The following is a 22,438-nucleotide window of genomic DNA, read 5'->3' as shown; positions in this document are numbered from 1 at the left end:
CTCTCATGCTTTAACGCCTTCTTTCAGGGATGAGTAATGAAGGAACATTATACAGCTAGACTGAATCTTTGTGTGAGGTACCCCCAACAGAGGGGCTATTTCAGCTGCCTTTAACTCCCATGAAAAATACTGTACAGACTTCAGTGAGGGCGAAAGTCCTGCTCTCTGTGAAGCAAGGTAAAAGCAAATGGTCAATACATACTTGCTATTATAGACATATGCAAACCAAATCATTTATCATATATTATACATATAGCATCGCATATATAATGTATACATCCATATGCATACATGAAAGAAAGGACTTATGTGATAGTCGACAACATCCTGACTGGTCTGGCCTGCCCGCTTCTCCAGTCCCTTATCCCTTTCTGCTCTGTGAAGCTACTCACTCTGGGTTCTCAGTATTCTTCGTGTTCCCACCTGTTGGAGAACTCTGTGCATGTTATTCTTTCTGCCCGGCTGGCTCTCCAGTCCTTGGGTCTCAGTTTAAGTGTCAGACCCTCAGGAAGTCTGCTCCGACCACCCTCTTCCCACACTCACCCCCTGAGTCTGGCCAGGTTCCCTTATGTTTTCAGGAACGTCATTCCTCTCCTGTGGCACTCGGCCCAGGAAGCGATGATCTGCCTTCCTGTGATTATATTGCTCTTCTCTGTCTCCTTTAAGCACTACTAGCCAAAGAGAGCAGGTTAGTGCTGAATTTTCCCTCTCCAGTATCTGGAAAAGGACAGGGTGTTTAGAAGGAGGTCAAGAAATTCTTGCTAATGGAAAAATATGGTAAAATTATCATTTTTTTACTTTTTTCTTTGTGTTTTCTTGTACTTCTCTATTTATGATCACATTATGCTTTTATAATGAAAAATTCATTTAAAAATACTTTTCCTTTCCATTTGAGGCTGCAGCTGTTCTCTGCAGAGCTTGCTGCTTTTGGCTCTGATTGCTCTGACTGCGACTGTTCTAGGATCCTTTAAGCCCCGGAACATTATTTTGCTGCATTGTTTGAAATTTTGCCCCAGCTGGAGGGAGATATCTGTCCCTGCCCATTGCCTTTGGCTTGTTCTCCATGAAGCAGGTAGCTTGGAAATCTGCTGTTGTCTCTCTCGTGCCCTCAGGGATATATAGCCTGGTGGCTTTTGTGATTCACAGCCTTTGACAATGACACAGCAGCTAACAATAAATCAGTAAGATTTTGCTGAATGCAAGTCGTGCTGTAGGGTTTGAGGATATATCTCTTGGCATGAATCCCTCACACTCCACTCCATTCTACTCCCCTGTGTAGAGAAGACTGTAATCACTATGCCATCCCTTGTGGAGGAAACCTAGGCGTTCTCGTGCTTTCAGCTGGAGATTCAAGTCCCTGCTTTCTTTGTACAAAATGTACATAGATGCAATTATGTTTGGAGCTAAGTCAGAGTAATTTCTCCATATGGTGCTTCAGGTGGCATTTCAGATATTTTTAAGACTTCTGGAGGCAAGTTAAAAAAATCCTGTCAGTCTGCAAACATTTTACCAGCCTCCACAATATTCACCTACACAAGAATAATTTGTCATTTCCAATCCTCTTCAGGTGCATTAGGAATAAGTACGGATGTTCCTTCAGAAGAGAAGGAGCCCTCGATGCTGTCCACGTAAGCATCTCCAGTTGTGACTTAAGTTCTGACTTACCCACGTATCTTTTCTCAGGCTGTGAATTCACATCGAGCAACAAAGTCATAGCTCAAGGCTTTGAGGTTTTTTTGTTTTGTTTTGTTTTGGTGTCTGAGATCCTAAATATGTCACAGGGATCCGCATTTTGATGCCATTTCCAGAGAATTTGGGGATGATGAGTAACTATTGATCCAAAGAAGAGCATCTATATCAGGTCAAAGCAGCAGCAGGCAAGTTGCATTTATCCGGTGTTGAGATGAAAAGCTGATTATCCAGCTGAGGGCAAATGAGGTAGAAACATCTTGGAGATTAGTTTGCTCCCAGCGCCCTACATTTTAGAGGAATGTGATCATTGGTTTCCTGCTTAATGTTTCCCATGGGTGGCCTTTCCCTCCCATTGATAGTTTGTCTTGGAATCGAAATAAATACAAAACCTATCTTGGAGAATGTTGCGTGTATAAATTTAGTGTGGAACAAAGAAGAGCATTAGAATTAGTGGTCCTGTGGTGGATGTTTGGGGATAGCATTGCCATTCCCGGTCAGATGAGAAAACGGGTCTGGGCTGGGCTGGGCAAGGTGATCTGTGATGGGCCACATTACTAGTCAGGAGGCTGAGATGTTGGCTCTTCCTAGAATTATCTGCTTCCATTGCCTTCTCCCAGAGAGAGTAAGTCTCTCTTGCTGCTCGCTTTGCACCTCCCAGTGCGCACCGCCAAAGCCTAGTCACTCCAGCTGGTCTTTCTGATGCCCAGACACCAACACCACAGAGTCCTCTTCCCTGACACCAGCTCCTGGGTAGAAGAAACTCCCTGCTCCTGACCAGCAGCACAATGGGGCGGAGAGACCTTGAGGCCACAGACGATCAACTGTCACTTCTTCTTTTCTCCCCTTCTGGATTTGGAGTCCTGTCCAGTGGGACTAGAGTGTTTGCATTCTTTTCTCTGCTTCTTTTCTGATCGCTTCTTCTGATTTTTTTTGTCCGACCTTCCAGCCACCCACCACCTCAGGGGGGGGGGGCAGTAACCCAACTATACAAAGTTGTTGGAGTAGGTAAGGTATTGTAGGGAGTGAACAGATAAGCTACAGGAAATCCCTCACCTCAAGTTGCTTTGAATGTACAGGAGGAGACAAATATGTCTGCAGCCCTTTATGAGAGGTGATGCTATAGGAGGTATATGACACCTACAGAAACACAGAACTGGAAGCTAGTTCTGACAGAGTGAGGGAAGGCTTTATGGAGGAACTGGCTTTTGGGCTGGAACTTGATGGTAGAAGACCTATTTATCTTATTCTTTACGAGGAAATACTATGACATTGTGGCTTTCATTTACTATAGAAAGTCACAGTAGTAGGTCTGGGAAATGTCAGCTCTATTGGAGGAAACATCTGAGTCTACAGCCTAGCTAAGCTTCTCTTTCTTCTTGTAAGAAAGGAATGGTTCAAGTGGTATTGCTTGCTGTTGTAGGTGGTGATCTCAGCCCAGTGGATCTGTACGCTGCAGATGTTCCCCTCCCTCTCTCTGTCCTTCCTTTCCCTCTCTTTTTGTTAAAACTCAATTAAATTTTGGTCCTATTTAGTCTCAGTTTCCTCATGTGATATGGGGATAATATGTACTTTGCTGGGTGGCTGTGAAGACCAGTAACTATGTTGATAAATTAACCTCTTCAAGTCTGGTCCAGACTGTGTCCTCAGCAAGGATTCACTGAAGTTGGGAAATGGGTTTTATTGAATTGGATATCCCCAGATCCTAGGATATACTAGGCACATAATAAGTGTTTATTAAATGAAGAGCACATAAAGGTCTATAATCACTAACTTGTTAGTATATACCTTTGTATCGATGTACAACATTTAACTTGTTCATATTTTGTCTTTATTCTTAGATTAGTTTAGAAAATAATTTCCTTTTATTTTTAAACCATTTGCTATAGTTCAGAACTGAATGCTCCTCTGTGGCCCATGTGTTGAAGCCTTGGTCCCCAGCCTGGTATACCCCTGGGAGGTGGTGGAGCCTATAGGAAGGGGGACCTGCAGAAGGAAGTCGGGACATTGAGGGTATGTCCTTGAAGGGTTATTGGGACCCTGGCCTCTACCTGTCTCTCTCTTTTGCTTCCTGGTCACCATGAACGAGGTGAGCAGCCTCCTCCATCATGCACTCCCACCACAATGAGCTGCTTCACCACAGGCCCAAAACTATAGGGCCAAGTATCCATAGACTGAAGCCTCTGGAACTGTGAGCCATAATAATCCTTTTCTTAAAAGTTGATTCTCTTAGGTATTTTGTTAGAGTGATGGAAAGCTGACTACCACATCAGCTCCTACTTCCTTTCCCATTAAGCTTAGAGAAAGTACAATATTTCTGGGTTTGATTAAAGGTTATAATAGGATTTATGAATCTCTTGAGAAAGCTGTTAAAATAATGCTAGGAAATGATGTTAGGTTTTTATTACCCTCTTTTTTCCTTTCTAGAACTAAGCTTTCATGATCATGATATTATTTTGTTAGTATACTTTAAAAGATCCCTACAGCAATTAAAATTCAGTTAGGTCCAAGCCCTAGAAAATTCTACTTCCTTCCTGTCAGTGTTAAATCACAGCTCCCTCTAATGAGCAAAGCTGACTTGCAATCGCTCCTAACATGCCTCAGAGGCCACTCTTCACCTTTGGAAGTGCTTCTGAGGCTGCAGCTTCAGAAGTCAGCAGAGTGGGAACTGGGTCCTCTAGGACAGTGTTTCAGGTTAAAAGAAAATCTTCAAAGAAACAAGAATTGTGTTAATGCTTCTTATTTTCCTTCTATTGATGATGATGAGTTTTAAATAGGGGAAGTTTCCTTATCTGTAAGTGGCATATACACAGGGTGGACGTGAGGATTGGAAGACACTCCTATATAAAGCACTCTCAGCATTCAGCTAACAGTACCAGTAGGATAAATTGGAGTTCTCTCAAACTATTTTTTCTAGAAAAAACTTTTGAGGGAAAAAATCATTTTTAAATACCTTCTTGTTTTTCACCTTATTGAAACAAAATCTATTCATGATGGAATTGCTTCTGAGTGCCAGATGGATGATACATTTTATATTTGTGAAGGAGCAGATTAAAGTCAATCCCCCTTCTTACCTAGGTCTGTGCAAAAAGACCCCCAAATCACACTCTAAATCTCAGTGTCACTAAGGCCTTAGATCCTCTTATGAACGGTGTGCATGTTTAAAACGGAACCATTAATGGTTAGACATTTGGGGCAAAGTGTTGCACCTTGGTATCAAGGTCTGTACTGATTGGTCTTCATAGAAATAGTGGTTACAAGATCTTGGATTCTGCAGCTTTCAAAGAAGCAGGCAAGCTTCCTTGTGAAGCCCAGGCCCCTTCACATCAGTCTTTTTTTTCCCCAGATCGCCAAGGTCTTTGATCATTTTTCCGTGTAAATCAATTTAGTTTTTAACTCAAAGTAGTCAAACAAATTTATCTGCTGTGTAGCAGTTCTGATTAAAGAATTATTTGGGGGGAAGAGTCGGAGCTGGAAGGGTGAATTGGAGAGTGCTGAAAACTAATATAAGGCTTTGGGTTTACATGTGGGTTTTATTTCTTGAGTTTTCTCCTTTGCTTATAATGGAGAATGGCTGAGCTATGGGTGCAAGGGGCGCTGAGCAGACCTCTGGGTCAGCGGGGTCTGAGGCCAGGAAACCTTGGGAGTCATGGGAGTCCTTGACCCTTGACCCTCCCCTTCCTCCCATTGCTTGGAAAGGTCCAGAACACCGGCCCTGAGAGGTTCCCGGGAGGGGGCAAGCTGGGGACATGGCGCAAGGGGTTAGTTGTTGCATCTTAGCCCTACCTAAAAGACCACTGCCTCCCACCCAGCAGCCAGGACCTGGCGGCGCCCAGTGACTGCCATGAGCCCCTCCCCAGGCTCAGCGACCCCGCCGCTCACCCGGCGCCTCCGCCACCCCCCCGCCCCGCCTCCCCATCCGCCGGCTCCCAGAGACGCTGCACAAGTCCATTGGTCAGAATCCCTGCCAATCAGTCCACTGCTCACCTCCCCCAAACAGCTCGTCGGGCCGGCGCGTGCTGGGGAGGCGGGGCCTCCGGCTGGGGGCGGGGCCTCGGTTCTGGACGGCGCAGCGGCTGCTTCGGGCGCTCGGCTCTGGCTCTGGACTGGAGCGCAGCATCCTCGCTGCAGCCTCTACGGCTGCTGCACCTGGTCAGGTAAAGAGAGCCTGTCTTCCTCCTGGCCGTCTGCCCCACCTCTTCTTCCCGACCAAAGGCTCCACCTCCCCCGGATAGCTTCAGGGTTCTGGTCAAATCTATTAAGCCCCGCTACCTTATTTTCCTCTCCTGCGTTGGGTCTTCCAGCTCCCTAACCAAGCTGTTCACAAGTGCGTTGGTTTCCCCCCAACCCCTGGACAGCCCGGCGCGCCTCACCACAGAACTCCTGTCGTTAACTACTAGATCCTAGTAGGCGACCCACCGGTGCGGCTCATTCCAGGGTTGGCAGAGGAAAGATGGAAGGGTTGGAGAAGCCGGGAGGGAAGGATGCAGCACTTTATTTTGAAGCTAGGGGTGTTTAGCTTGGGGCGGGCGCCGCAGTGGGGTTGGACAGAGGAAGGATCCTGCCCTATGATTATTATTGGCAATGACTAGAAGATATCTGTTGCCGCTTTGTTCTTGTATTTATAGGCGACATTTACCATCATCATCATCATCACCGTTCTCTTCATTTTCTTCACTGTCATCACCACGACCACAACCAGCAACAACATCTCTCTTCCTTCATCACAGCTTTTCAGGTTAGACAGATCTGTTGAGGCATGTAAGTGCTGGCCCCTCTTCTCCCCAAATAGCGAGCAACAACCCTATCTCCGGGGGCCACAGCCCCATCCCTCGCCCAACTCAAGGACAAGTAGCTGGGAGCAGAGTGAGTGGGGAGGGGCGGGTGTCCTTATCCTCATTTGCAGTTGAGATTGCCAGAGAAACCCTTTTATTTTAAGCATCCACATTTCAGGTTGTTTGACTCCAGGAGAGTTAGACACTGGCACTACATACTCCTGATGGGCTGAATGCAGAGTCTGGGGCCTGTGGTATATAGACCTGTGCATTATGAGCATTTCAGACCCAACCTTTAAGAGGCTCTGGTCAAGCAGAAAAGCATGTGGCTTTTCTTTTCAGGGGCTCCAGTTGTACTAAAGCATGTTTATTAACCATGTTTGCATACAGAGTATATGTTCTCTGGTACTGTACCATCTTGGGGAAATCTAAGTTCCTGAGAGAGAATTGCCTTCTGTTCTTTACACCAGGTAGCATCTTATAGGCATGCCACTGAGATTCAACAGCCAGCCAATGCTCAGCTGTCCCTAGGGCTTACTGCAAGAGCTCGTGGATCTCTGACTCATTAACCCTTTTTCAGGAGGACAACAGTAAAGCTGAGAATTGCATACCAACTGTCATTGCAGAAGATGATGCTTTAACCCATTAAGTTCCAAATTTTTAATTTTGCAAGCATAATATTCAGATATACATATTCAAATATACCCTAAGTGATATAGTTGTTGCCTGATTTAAGTTTATAAAGCTGTTCCACATCTAGGATTAGAACAAAATGGATTAGGAATATTCTACAAGTTTCAGGTCTTCTTGATCAGGGATTTCTAAACATTAGTGTATATACAGTCCAGCAGTAGGAAGTTCAAATGTTTTTAGACATACTGCAAGAACTAAGAAGTAGGGCGTCCCTGGAAGGATATTTAGATAATAGTTGAGAGAAACCATATTATAATGGTTAAATTCAAAACTGTCAGACATCATTTCAAATCCTGGGCCAGCCACTTACTACTAATATTTAGTTTTAACTGTAAAATGGGGATACTATTACCTTCCTCATAGGAAAAGTCCCAAGTATTGTAGGAAATCATGTAGGTAAAATGCTTAGTAACCCCTGGTAAATAATTAGTGGGGAATTAATGTTAGCTGCCATTAACAATCCTGGCCAGCAAAGTAAAATCATGTGGCATTATTTAAATAACAAAGGCACTATTTCCCACTGACTTTCTATATTCCTTTTAGATCTCAAAGTTGATGCTAATGCTGGCTGGTGGGTTCCTCCTAGAAGAGTTCCTACTGCATCTTAGAAGAGTGTTGCTGATTGAAGCTGCCTGTATTGAAACAGACGTTTCTCTCACCAGCCTGTGCAAATACTTAGTGAGCAGGTCTCAGTGAAGATGCATTAAAGATGCAGTTTTAGGGAAGGTTTCTGGGTCTCTGGACCTGTCCCAGGCTATTCTTTTATCACTGGCTGTTCAGTGTACTGCTGTGATTAATTGTGCTTTTTACAAAATCATTAGTGGATGCATTGGCTTCTGCTAAGGGAAAGCCAGACTACTTTCCTTCAAATGTTCCTGGGAACTGACAAAACTATAACTTGCCAGAACGGAAAAACTTGTGTTTTATGTGATTTATCTTCCTTAAGAATAGTATTTTTCCTTATTCATATAGAAAAAAGCAAAGCAGTCACTGAACATCTATGTGGTTCAGTTTTCTCATTCAGAAAGGGAGACTAGTTACAACTGGTTTGAGGGGATATTTGAAGTTTAGTGTTTTCCAATGATATTATTTAGGATCTTTTCTGTTCTATGAAAACCCATAAGAAAAAGTCCTCAGCAAGAATGAGCCTTGTTTGCTGACACGACTGAGCACAGATTTGAATGTCTGGTGAGAAACCAGGTCTTCCCCCAGGGGGTCCTGAGATTAAGGCACTTTCAAGGATGCTGCCTCGCTGTCTGTCTCTTTGTCTCTGGGTATTTATTTTGGTTTAGTCTTTTAGTTCTGGTCTTTTCTCTCTGTTTTGGCCCTTTTCTTTCTGTCACAGATCCTGTCTTATCAGCATCTTCATAAGCTTTCTCCTCCAACCCAAAGTGGAAATTCCCAGGGAAGGACTATAATTGATGGGCTCTGGTCACCTGTGTAGCATGCTTTGACTAAATGCTTTGGCCAAGAGAATGGGACTCTGTAGGTGCTATTATTGGATGAGAACGTGTTTCCTATCCTGGTCTTCTACCCTATGGAGACATAAAATTGGTGGAGCTGTCCCTAAGGGAAGGGGAGTGGGAACAAGCTGGACCTCAGTGTGATGATGACAGATGTCCTCAATAGTGGATTGAGAATCTTTCCTCTGCTGCCTCATACACCATGACTCAAAGTCTAGTTTTATGTTAAAGCTTTGGGCTCATGCACATCAACCTAGCCTGCGGAGTACTGTAGAGAATCTCCCCTTTAATAGGTTTTTAAAATTAAATCTCTATTTGTGTAGGTGTGGAAATTCGTCGTGTGTATTTAATATCATACAGTGAGTCCACTCTTGGTACTTTGATCATGTTTGAGGTTACTCAGAATCTGTTTTTAGGGACTAGTTTTAGTAGCAGCCATGACTTTTGGATGTACGTGGTCTCTGTCTTTAAAATCAGCCTAATTCCCAGCAGGTTCCAGCTTGTGTGTTGACAAAATTACAGCCATTAATCTGATTTGCTTGATCTTGAAGGGATGCTAAACCATGGGAACCGTATTCTTGGGCAGTGCATAGGAGCTTGCGCCAACAGGCTAGGCTTTGTGAAGGAACTGAAACATCCTGTGTTTAGTGTCTGTGCAGAAGTGCTGACAAAGCGGTGATCTGTACGCCTTGTAAAATAATAATTACTGTAGTGGGAAGATGTAAAGAAGGCTACAGTCCCCTTCTCTGATCGACAGGACATGTAAAATAAGGATCTGGGAAATGGAACTTTTCCTCTTAGGATTCTCAAATCCTCTGGCTGAAAGTAGAGTATTCCAGAATGGTCTGGACTTCTGTGCATCTTTTTCTAGGTATTGAGCATACTTTGTAATGTATGGGATGGAGAAGGAAGAGAATTAGTTCTCTTTGGGCCTGTTTACCTCACCACTTTCCTAAAATGGCCAAGACCTCTGAAATTCTCCTCTTTGGGAAGCATGCTTCTAGTTAAGTATTTCTTCATTTTTGTTTTTATAATCAATCCTTCTTTTATTGTCTTGCCTTCATCAAAACTGACTTGTTTTGTGTTCCATCTTATTAGAACCATACCTCTTTGTCCTTTCTAAAATAGATTAGTGTTAAAGGCCAACTTCTTTTCAAATTAAACACGTTTTACTTTGGTCTGCCAAGGAACAAGCCATTCAATGAAATATTTTGGAGGTAGGTAGGACTTTTAGCATTCATGTTGGTCATCAGGATCTGAGTATTACTTGGAAGTAGATTACTTGGATCTGGGTATTACTGGGTATTAGCTGGAAGTCTGACTGGGGAGAGCAGATAAAAGCAGGGCAGGAGAAATCAACATCATTATGTTGCCCCTGTGAGGATCCTAGCACTCATATCTCTGTTCCAGACTTTCAACTGGCACTAAAGTGCTCCAGTGCATGTTTTTTGAAGCACATAAAACATGGATGACCACAAAACTGATACTTTAAAAGCCCATCAAACAGAGCAGTGATGTTACTAAACATGCCATTAGCTCAATGGTTGACCCATTTTTTGTCCACATGAATATTGGCTTTCCATGATATCCCATGAGGAAACATCTTAAAGCCTGAAAAGAAAATAGACAGCTGTTTCTGAGGGAACAAGAACTGGCCTGTTCATTAAGAGAAAACCCTCCCTGGTGATCTACTCACTGGGGTGATTTTTTTAGAAACTCCTCCGAGGGTTTCCAAACCTTTCCATTTGCATTAATAAAGTTCAAATGGAATTGTTTGAATGAATAACACCGTCTGTGGACAAGAGACAACCCTTCTGAGCAGCACAGGTGACTAGGGTACTGTCTCATGCTCCCCAAGAGCTCTTCTTTAGAGTTCCAGTGACTCTTTCTAGGGTCTCAGTCTCTCCAAGTATCAAAGAGCAGCGTTTCTGCTCTTTAACATTGCGAAGACTGCTTGAGCAGGGTACGGAGAACGTGTTTTGGAATCATTGCTGTCCTAGTGTTCTATGATCTTTCTCCTTTGTGAGAATTACAGTTTGGCAAATATTGTTATGTTTAAATTTATTCAGTCCCCAAGAGGCAGCAAATAAAATCTCTGCCGCTGTTTTCCTAAGGTTGCATTGCTATTTTGATCTGTTCACGGACGGAAAGCAAATCCTTGTGGTCTTAGCTCTGCTAAGAGTAATAAAGGTGTTTTCTCACCATTACACCACAGAGTCCACGTAACTTCTTGATGTTCTGTTCTGAGAAAAACGCCCTCAAAGTTTATTCGAAGGGCAGGTAGTGAGCGTTAATAGTATGTTCCCTCTTGTCCATCCTGGCTTTAATTCGGAAGAGTTAACGCCTTCCTTAAGTTACCTAATTATGTCTGTGCCCTAGTAAGCCAAAGAGAATATTTCTGACTTAAGATTTTACTTATAAACTTTCAAAGGAGGAAAAACCATAAATATAGTATAGTGAACTAAAGTGGATCTGGTGAATTTAAGACTTGCTTTTTTGGCATTAAAATGGTTATCCTTTCTCTTTTTTAGATGAAGGTAGCCACTTGAGAAACTTTTCTAAACCTAGCTCATAATTAGAAGCCTTTCAAACAATTTTTAAGCCTTTCTATAGATCTGCAGAAGATGGAATTCACCTACAGAACTGGCATTAGTCCTGTCCTCACTTGCCAACATCCCCATCTCCTTTTATTTCTGTTTCTTTTGTAGCATCCTCTATGTTCTACCTCCATAAACCTCTTTCTTTCTTTCTTTTTCTTTCTTTCTTCTTTCTTTCTTTCTTTCTTTCTTTCTTTCTTTCTTTCTTTCTTTCTTTCACCTGGGGATGGAACCCAGAGGCATTTGACCTCTGAGCTACACCCCCTGTCCATTTTTTTATTCTTTATTTTGAAACAGGGTCTCACTGAGTAGCTGAGGGCCTCACTAAGTAGCTGAGGCTGTCCACAAACTGCGATCCTCTGGTCTCAGCCTCCCAAATGCTGGGATTACAAGCATATGCCACCACCCCTGGCAATAAACCTCTCTTTTCTATTCATCCCCCAAGAAGTAAATATGATTAGAACGTAACACACTTGATAAGGGTATTATCTTTGATTAATATCACTATATGATGTGCTCTAAGCTGGTTGTAATTTTAAGTTCTGAAAACATTGGTTAATTCTAATTGTTAGTATTATTTGAAGAACTGAAACTCCACAAAGCTACACTATATGTAGGAAAACTGACAGGTCAATTTTTAAAAAGTTAAACTTAATGTTTTCTTGAATATAAGCAAATTGCATTTTACATATTGGGTATAGTTCTTGTACCCAAATCACTCTTTATGGAGATGACAAGCTAGTTTTCTTATACAGTGAAGAAAACTGAAAGGTGGGACAAAAAAGTGACTTCCCCAAGGTCACTCATGGTCATTGGCATAGCCAAGAATAGATCCAGGCCACCTGACTCCTGGTATTGTCCATTGCATCACTCAACTTCTCTTCAGGAAGAACAGTCTTGCTGACTACAAAAGTGAGGAGGGCAGTCGACTCCCAGACTCAGCATTTGGGGCTTGCTTTATTTTTTCTCATTTTTCATTATAACATATTCATAACTGCCAAATTATAGCACTGTTTGTTAAATTCAAGAACTGAATAAACATGGAATCCATTAAGAGCAATATTTTGAAATCATAGTCAGAGAAAAGGGCAAATGACAAAGCAAAATGGAGAGGTAGCTGAAGACTCCAAGTGACTGTGTAGGGAGCTTTTGCCCAAACTACATCTGAGAAAGAGGAAACTCACGGTGGAGAGAGGAGAGGACACAGCCCAAGGCTACTTATAAAGAATGCAGGGCTTGCTGCTCATTCCTCTCGGTTCCAGTTATGGTTTGGATATAGGATGTTCCCAGAAAAGCTCATGTTTTACCAATACAAGGGCTCTAATGTCATCAGCGAGTTAGCTCTTGATGGATTAATTATTTTAATGGATTTACTGGGTTGCAACTGTAGGTAGGTAGGTCACTGGGGGGTGTGGCCTTGGAGACTGTATCATTCTCCGTTCCCTCTTCTCTTCCTCCTGCCTGCCATGAGCACAGCAGCTATCCTCTGCCACTCTGTGCCATCATATTTCTGTCTTGAAGTGGACCGAGGCTCTGAAATTATGAGCCCAAATAAACCTTTCCTCCTCCTAAGTTGTTCATATAAGGTATTTTGATGATAGCAACAAAGAGCTGACTAATATAGTCTCCAGGCTTGGAAAGATAATTCATATTTCATATTTCAAGACTTTTCATGTCAGTAAGTCTCTCTTCTTTTCATATCTTGCATGAAATCCCATATGTTCTCAGAGTTTAGGATTTAGGAAAACAAAACCTAGAAATACTTTCTCTTTCTCTTTCTCTCTTTATCCTTACCACACAGCTCTCTTAATGTAGTAATTATAAATTCTGATAGTCTTCTTAATGGGGTAGGGGTGTCAAACAAAAGTGAGAAATACAGGAAGAAATTAAAATAATATAGATTAGTATCTCTGAGCATTATTTTCCCTTAGGAATACAATAATTTTGGATATATGTGTTATTTACTTATATATAATTTGGCTATCTTATCCATTTAGGTATCTGTCCTATCCATTTTCTTGTCTCTGGGAATGACTTCAGTCGGTAGACACAGGGTTCTGTATGCATAACCTTGTTTCTGGACAAGACTAGTTAAACCAGGAACAGAGCTCTGACACAAGCTGGGCCACGTGGATTCTCTTCCTCAAATTAGAGTCTTAGATTGGGGCATTACAGTGACCAGGAGTCACTAGAGTTAGGTCACAGTGAGAGAAGAGCCGGGGATGGCCTGGAACCTGCTGCGGAAGCCTCCGGAAGGCTCCCAATGCTTTTCCTCCTACTCTTCGCTCTTCTTTTCTTTCTCGAATTTCATGAGATAATTCATGAATTTCATGAAACCAACTGTGTTTCCCTTTGCTTAAGATAAACCCAAATCAGTTACAGTTGCTAGCAATCAGAGTAATTTAAGGATAGTCTCCAAAGATACAAAGGCAGAAAAACATAGTTAAGAAGAAACAGAAATTCAAGATAACTGAAGAGATAGTAAGATAAAGCCAGCTCTTTAAGATGTGTTTCTGTAATGATTTAAGATGACAGTTGCATGAATTATATTTCAACTCTGGAACAATTTTGAGTTTTTTTTTTTAATGAAACTGTTTTTAACTGTGAATGCTACCTTGTGGTAGGACCATTGACAACAGAAAATAGATGACATACAGGGTATCTTTGTTTGAAAGCTGTTTCATTTGAGGGGCTGCTGAAGAGGCTGGGTGATTTGCTCAGGGTGAGATGTCTTAGGAGACATGGCTGGCTTGCAGGTATTTAAAAGGCAATAGACAGAAGAGGAGTTGGGTTGCTCTTCATAGCTCTGCGAGTAAGAACAAGCACCAGTGGGAAGAAATTAATACGAATAGAGTTAGGCTCAAAATTAGGGAAAAGTTTTTATATAGAAAGATGTCTGAAATGCCATGAAGTTTCCTTTTGGGGAAGATAACTCTTTGCTATAGGAGAGTACAGGCAACACTGGATGTCCATTTAGGAGGGTTACTATGAAAGAAAGTCCAGAATTGGGAAGGAAATGAGATAAGATGGATGTTTAAATTTTCTTCAAATCAAAGATTCCATCATATTTCCTTTAAATACCACTAGCTCCTAGATGCCAACCCACATTTTGACAGAATTCAGTAGGAGTTAAAGCATTTCACAAATTTAGTTTTATGAAAAATTTATTCCTTTATTTAAAAAAAACACATAGGCTATAAACTTTCATTGAGGGAAGACATTTCCAGAAAACGAAGGAAACAAATTTTGTTTTCTATTCTATAAGTTGGGATTATCAGTGATTAAAATTTTAGTAACCAGTGGTCACGGAGATTAAATACCTTCTATAATATTAATAAAATAGTATAAAACTTAGGGAACGCTAGATTTCTTCATAAAACTGAGTAGATTTCTTGAAATATTTTAAGTAGCAAGTCAGAATACCAACTATTCTCCCGAGCCTTTTCTAAATAAAAAAAATGTTGTTTCGAGACAACGTAAATGGATAGCTCAGAGATTTTATCTATTACTCCAAAATGTTGCTAGTCCCCGTAACAGCTTTGTCATTGTTGTGTATTTTAGATTATTATTCTTAATTAGGTAATAAACGTTGGATTATTTCATTTTGTCATTATGACAACAAGCAGATATTGACATTCAGTAATCATATCTTAAAAGAGAGGAGACAAAGAAAGCCACATAGGGTGAAAACCTTGGTCTTAAGACTCAATCAGACAGTATGACCTTATGAAACTTCATAATATTTTAGTCTTCATGAAAAAAAATCCTTAAAAATACAAAGAAACACATAGCCATTCATTAGCTGTTTATTTATATGGATTGTATTTATAAAGAAAAAATAGAGCCAGGCGTGGTGACGCGCGCTTGTAATTCCAGCATTCGGGTGGCTGAGACAGGAGGATCTTGGTTCGCAGACAGCTCAGCTACTTAGTGAGGCCCTCTGCAACTCAGTGAGACCCGGTTTCAAAATAAAGAATAAAAAATAGGGCAGGGGGTGTAGCTCAGAGGTAGAATGCCCCTGGGTTCCATCCCCAGTTCCGCAAAAAAAAAAAAAAAAAAAAAAAAAAAAAAAAAAAATTCAATTTTTATTTTTATTTTTTTATTTTTATGTGGATCATATTGAAAATGGCATACATTCAGCCTGTGCTTGGTGCCCTCTTCCCCCACTTCCCCTTCCCCTTCTCTAAGCAATGAGTGTCCGAGTTAACCATGTTATATTCACACTTTTACACATATTCGGATGTAGCTCCTCCATTAATCACCCTCAGCCTTCTTCATCTCCTACCCTTCCATAAAATAATTCAGTTTTTCTGCCTTTCTGATTGGATTCTCAAAGTAATTTTAAAGACATAAACTACAACATAAGCAAAAAATATTATTCTCTTTATGGTATAAATTAAAAGAAAAATCATCATCATGAATTTATAATAGAGATGGAAAATCTTATTAGAAATCATTTACTGAAGCAAAAAGAGAAGAAAATATATAAAGATAAAATGATAATGATCTGTATTCCTAGTAGAAAGAAATAATTTTATATTGGCATATTTACTATTTCCCACTATTTTAAGTAAATATGCTTTTAAAATGTTTTAGGTTGATTATAAATAATTTAAATAAAGTAGAATATTACAAAGGTAATTAAAATGATCTCAAATACCATAATTCTCATTGTTTACCTGGAGTAATAAATAATTTCATATCTTTATCCATCTAGTTCTCAATGTTTAGATATAAATGCTTTTTTTTTTTTTTTTTTTTTTTTTGGTGGTACTGGGAGTGGAACCCAGGGGCTTTCTACCTCTGGGCTATACTCCTAGACCTATTTTCTATTTTATTTGGAAACAGGGTCTCACTAAGTTGCTGAGAGCCTCACTAAGTAGCTGAGGCTGGCTTCGAACCTATGCAATCCTCCTGTCTCAGCCTCCCAAGCGTGGGGATTACAAGCGTGCGCCACCACGCATGGCATAGATATAAGTGCTTTTAGAAAAATAGATGTTACATATAAAAATAATAAAGTGACTTTTTGAAACTAAAAGAATGGTCAAACTTCAAGTAATTTGACATTATTTCAAGGTATATTATTTCTTTTTAAAAGAAATTCTCCAGGCCGGGCGTGGTGGTCCACGCTTGTAATCCCCACGCTTGGGAGGCAGAGACGGGATCGCGCAGGTTCGAAGCCAGCCGTGTGCGCTGGCTTAGGAGACCCTGTTTCTAAATAAAAATATAAAATAGGTCTGGGAGTGTAGCCCAGAGGTAGAAGGGCTTCCAGGAACCCCAGTACCACCAAAAAAAAAAAGAAATCCTCCATCTACAGCCAGGCGTGGTGGCGCACACTTGTAATCCCTGCGCTTGGGAGGCGGAGTCAGGAGGATCACGCTGGTTCAAAGCCAGCCTTGCTGGTTTAAGAGACCCTGTTACCAAATAAAAATATAAAAATAGGTCTGTGAGTGTAGCCCGGAGGTAGAAGGGTATCCAGGAATCCCGGTACTACTAAAAAAAAAAAAAATAAAAAAAAAAGAAATCCTCTATCTAAAAAATAAGTATTGCCGGGCATGATGGTGCACGCTTGTAATCCCAGAGTTTGGAAGGCTGAGACTGGAGGATCATACAGGTTCGAAGCCAGCCTCACCTATTTGGTGAGGCTCTCAGCAACTTAGTGAGACCCTGTTTCCAAATAAAATATAAAATAGGTCTGGGAGTATAGCCCAGAGGTAGAAAAGCCCCTGAGTTCCACCCCCAATACCACTAAAAAATAAAAATTAAAATTAAAAATAATTGTCATGAGGTCTTTTAAAAAAACTATCAGCAAGATATGGTAAAGCATGCCTGTACTTGGAAAGCTGAGACAGGAAGATCACAGACTTGAGGCTAGCCTCAGCAACTTAGACCTTGTTTCAAAATAAAAGTTATAAAGGGCTTAATTTGTATCTTAGAGGAAGAATGCTCCTGGGTTCAATTCCTAGTAGCCCCCACCCCCAAAATTAATCACTGTCATTATGATGCTGTGCTTGTAAACTACTTTCTTCTTCAGATAGTATCAATTGACTACTTTTTTCTGAAAGATTAACAACTTTGAAACGTCTTCCCCTCTTCTTCCTGCCTCCTAAATACTGTTAGACGTATATTCCTTTTTTTGTCATTTAGCCTATAGCATTGTTTGCTCCTCAATGTAATTTTGAGAGTTGTTTAGTGGTAGCTCTCTGTTTAAATAGGGCTCATGCATACAACATCCGGAAATGCTATCTTTGCACTTTACTTTTGGGTGTTATACCTACTGTTTAATAAGTATCAACCCACCACCTTATCATCTCTGAAATTGTACAAGCCATGATTATTCACTCACTAACGTTATTGTATGTTTACTGAATTATAAAAATTCAGTTCTTAATAATACATAGTATTGTCCTCAAGAAGTAAGAGCCAACAAAACATGCTAAATTCCTAGAGTGGCCGGGCGTGGTGGCGCACGCTTGTAATCCCCGCGCTTGGGAGGCAGAGACAGGAGGATCGCGCAGGTTCGAAGCCAGCCGCGTGCGCTGGCTTAGGAGACCCTGTTTCCAAATAAAAATATAAAAAAAAAAAAAATAGGCCTGGGACTGTAGCCCGGAGGTAGAACGGTTTCCAGGAACCCCAGTACCACCAAAAAAAAAAGGTCTGGGAGTATAGCCCGGAGGTACAAAAGCCCCTGGGTTCCACCCCCAGTACCAAAAATAAATAAATAAATAAATAAATAAATAAATAAATAAATAAATAAATAAATATTTAAAAATCCTAGTGTGTTAGCTCCATGAGAGCTGTTTTGTTCATTATTTTTCATCACAGGGCCTGGCATTGCATAGGCCTTCAGTTAACAAACACATGTTTAATTGAATTAGCCGGTAGATGTCACTTGCTGTGGAATGCATAAAAAGCTATATATAATTTTGTCTTGACAACAGATCTATTAGTACATGTCTCCATTTTATAGAAGAGGAAGCTGAATATCAGTAAGTAATATCCTAGAGTTACACAAAAGGGATTGATTTCAAAACTCATTCTGTTTTCATGACACAGACCTGGGTTGTTTAGGTTGAAAGTAATAGAGGAAAGAGGGAAGTGAACTGCTGATTGTAACCCAGTGGCGAGAGTGATATAGCAGCGCACATCAGCATATAACAGTAGACGTCAGCAGGCTGCTTGGGGCTGAATCTCCGTTCTGCCACTTACTAGCTGTCTAATGTCGGACAAGCTCCTTCACTTCTCTGAACCTCAGTTTTCTATCTGTAAAATGGGGTAAACAATAGGAGGATTAAATGAAATATTTCAGGTGAAATGCTTACCATAATGCCTGCCACAAGCACTCAAGAAATAGTAGCTATTTATGTTACTTTTATTTTTTTTATTAGTGCATTATCGTCTCACATCATAGTGTAGATCATGTTGACAGTGGTTAACATTCACACAGTTCTTGGTGCTAACCCCCGCCTCCCCATTTCTCTCCATCCCAATACCAAGTATCCAGGTTAACTTTTATAAAGTAATTGGAATACTCAAAGGAAAGAATAATTCCCCCTAGTCCGTGGATTCTAGGACAGGAGACATTTTTCCCTGGACTGTGTTGAAAGCACAGGAATTCAACAAGTGAGAGGAAGATCCCACCGTAGAAAGAAAAACAGGAAACATGGAACCACGGGTCCTGCTGAGTTGCACAATAGCTGCATTACCCTGTATAACTCCTGAAACTTCCTTCACTTGCACTTCTAGAGAGCCTGCAAACAGGAGCATCTGTGTTCAGAGAGGCTGACTTGCAAACAGACCATCTTATCTTATTGGACCATCTTCCCATTGAGAAGGTGAATGAGTCAGTGTCTGTATAGCTCCAAGGAAACAAGAGGTGACAGGCCAGCTTTAGGGCTATGGGTCCTGGAGGCCAGGGGCCATCCTGGGGCAGCACAAGAGCAGTCAATGGCCCTAAGAAGGAGTTGACGAAGGTCTAATATTCTAGAATGATATTTCTGAAACTGTGTTCCATTGTCACCCTCCCTGAGCCATTTTGCTCCTAGTCGCCTCCTCCTCATGAGTGTAATTATCACAAATAAACTGCCTATCTATGTACTGTTTGCTTATCCCTGCTTCATACAATGGTCAGATTTTAAGCCCTTTCTGAGAATCAACTCAGGTAAACCAGACTTCAGAGGGCCATTGAAGGTAAGCTGTTCTGCAGTTGACCCAAACTTGAAGGATCTAGCTGCTGGACTACAAAAAGCCACTTTGTGCTTTCAGTTGCACTTCCAGTGATTCCTTGCAGAAAAATAATCTTGGAACTAACCTCCCAGCTGGTCTCTCTGTGCCTCTGTGCCCGCCCTTTCTCAGCCTGTTTTCCATAAAGCAGCAGCTCCAGTGACCTTTTCAAAATGTAATCAGATCGTCTCTCTGCAGCTTAAAACTCTCCAGTACTTTCCCATTGGACTTAGGATAAAATGTAGACTCCATGTTGTGGGTTCTAACATTGACCTAATCTGGCCCTGACTGTCACTTCAGCCTCATCCACTGCCAGCCTGTGCAGGGGTGGCCCTTCCATAACAGAGCAACGCCATTGGATGAGAGCTGAGTGTGGAGGGGATGTGGGTGGGTGCCAGCAGCGGTGGCTACATCTCAGCAAGGGCATGGAAGAGGGGACTATCTGCTTGGAAAGTCAGGAGCTGTGTCTCTGAAAGAAGTGATGAGCTCTGTTATAAAAAAAAAAAAAAAGTTTAGGAGTGAAACTATGTGAACTATGTGAAAAATCTTTAGGAGTGAAACTACAGAAAAGGGGAGGTGGCAGTTATATTTTGAGCAGAGGGAATGGCATGCACAAATGCCTTGGGCAGGAAGGCGTGGCTCAAGAAGGTACCTCTGCTGGAGGGTGGTGCAAAATGAAGCTGGAAAAATTGTTAGGGGGCTGACCACATAGGGTCATATTAAAGGCTGAAATCTGTCTTAATACCCAGAGCTGCTGACTTGACTGTGTGAGACTGAGGATGTTTATTTGGAAAAGATGGCCCTGGTTGCAGCATGAACCATATGCAGCCGAGCGTGGGCAGGTTTGGAGGCACTGCAGGGGCAGAGCGGGCACTGCTGCTCGCTTGCCTGAGACTGTCCTGGAAACACTATCATAGGCAAACCTTCCCATAGGCAAACCTTCCCTGCTGGCCACTGTGTGCTAGGCGTCATGCAGGGGAGAGACGATGGTGATCTTCTGGAAAATGCAAGAAGAAAACTGATCAGCAGCTTGCTTCTCTCTTTCTGAATTTGAAATGGCTTCCTGATATATACAAGCAACACAGCAACCTGGCCTGCCCCCTACCCATGTGTAGATTGCTTCAGGTTGGCTTTGGGTATTCTTTTCTACACAGGCCTGGTGGCATCAAGTTTTTGACATCTCAGTGCCTGATGCCTGGTCAAGTGTGGGCTATTCTAGGTAGGAAGGTGGACCAAATCATGGCGGTCCTGCTGCCCACTGTCCAGCTGCGCGCTGGCTCTCCGTCTCGACAGCGTCTTCATCTCCAGTGTCGTGGTTCAGCCTTGTTTTTCCTCTCACACTTTGTGTCCCCCTCTCTAGGAAAGTTTGTTCTTTAACCATGTTGTACTACAGTGCACATTCGTGGTTCCTAGTTGACCCCCAAATAAAGTCAGTATGCACGAATACATACATATATGTAGTTTATAAAAGAATATATACATATATGTAATTAATAAATGAATCCCTCATTGGGTAGATTTTTAGTGATCACCGTGATTTTTCTAGTTCATCTCTAGCATGGGACATAGCAATGGACAAAGCTCCTCTTTTCATGTTGGTTACAGCCCAGTGTGGGAAGAGACCTGTAGATATAACATGTGGCAGATGACAAGTTCCAGGGATGGAAACACATCAGGGTTATTTCATATCAGGCGTCCAAGAAAGCCTTGGTAGTGATGCACCATTTGATCAAATACCTGAAGGTTGCCAGATTGAGTCTTAAAGATTCTGGGGAAGTTCAGGCAAGAGGGAACTGCCAACATGTATTATTATTATTATTATTTTAGTGGTATTCTGAAATCATACCTTTTATTTTTCACTCTGGGACAGGTCAGTGTTTTTTTGATTTTGTTTTGTTTTTGTTTGTTTGTTTTTCGTGGTACTGGGTTTCCTGGAAACACTTCTACCTCTGGACTACACTCTCAGACCTATTTTATTTTATTTTATTTATTTTATTTTTTTAGGTACATAATTTTATTTTATTTTTTTTCATATTTATTTTTAATTGGTGCATTGTATTCATACATCATAGTGGGATACATACTTTTGTAGACATACATGCACACATTGCCCAGTCAGCCCCCACCCGATCCCCACCCCGTTCTCTCCCTATCCCCCCCTCCTATGCTTGGCATCTAGTTGACATCTAGTATTATAGCAATTTATCCAAAATTAAAAATGATAATCTCACATAACAGTTTCATTTGTCTGATACCAAGCTTTTGATGACTTAAAGATAACATTTTATATTTTTATTTGGAAACAGGTCTCTTAAGCCAGCGCGGCTGGCTTCCAACCGGCATGATCCTCCTGTCTCTGCCACTTGCGGGGATTATAAGCGTGCGCCACCACGCCCAGCATGTCAGTGTTTTGTAACCCTCTCTTCCTTATTTAGTGTCTGGGAGCATTAAAAAAATCTCTGTTTTTCTCTTTTTATATTTCCCACTGACATTTTGATTTTATTGTTAATAGAAATTTGGCTATCAATCTAGTCTCTGATTCTCTAATTTGACTTTTTGTATTTTTATATTTTTTTTCTTGATACATATTCTTTGTTTTTTTTTTTTTTTTTTTTTTTTTGGTGGTACTGGGGTTCCTGGAAACCCTTCTACCTCTGGGCTACACTTCCAGACCCACTTTATATTTTTTAATTGGAAACAGGTCTCTTAAGCCAGCAAGGCTGGCTTAGAACCAGCCGGATCTTCCTGTCTCCACCTCCCAAGCTGGGGGATTACAAGCGTGCACCACCACACCCAGCTTCTTGATACATATTCTAATGGTGGAAAGCCAATATCATTTCAGATAATGATTTTATTGTCTATTTTAATTGATGTGGTCCTTGGAAAGTAATGCTCAAGTCATCATTATCATTAATCATTAATGATGGCAATGGATAATAATGTGCTTGGATTTTCAGGCAGAAACACAGGCTGGATTTATATCTTTAGAAAATTATAT

The sequence above is a fragment of the Muscardinus avellanarius genome (assembly GCF_963383645.1).
Source record: "Muscardinus avellanarius genome assembly, chromosome: 12".
NCBI lineage: Eukaryota > Metazoa > Chordata > Mammalia > Rodentia > Gliridae > Muscardinus > Muscardinus avellanarius.
The sequence above is the reverse complement of the archived record's forward strand: the minus strand, read 5'-3'. Positions refer to the sequence as shown.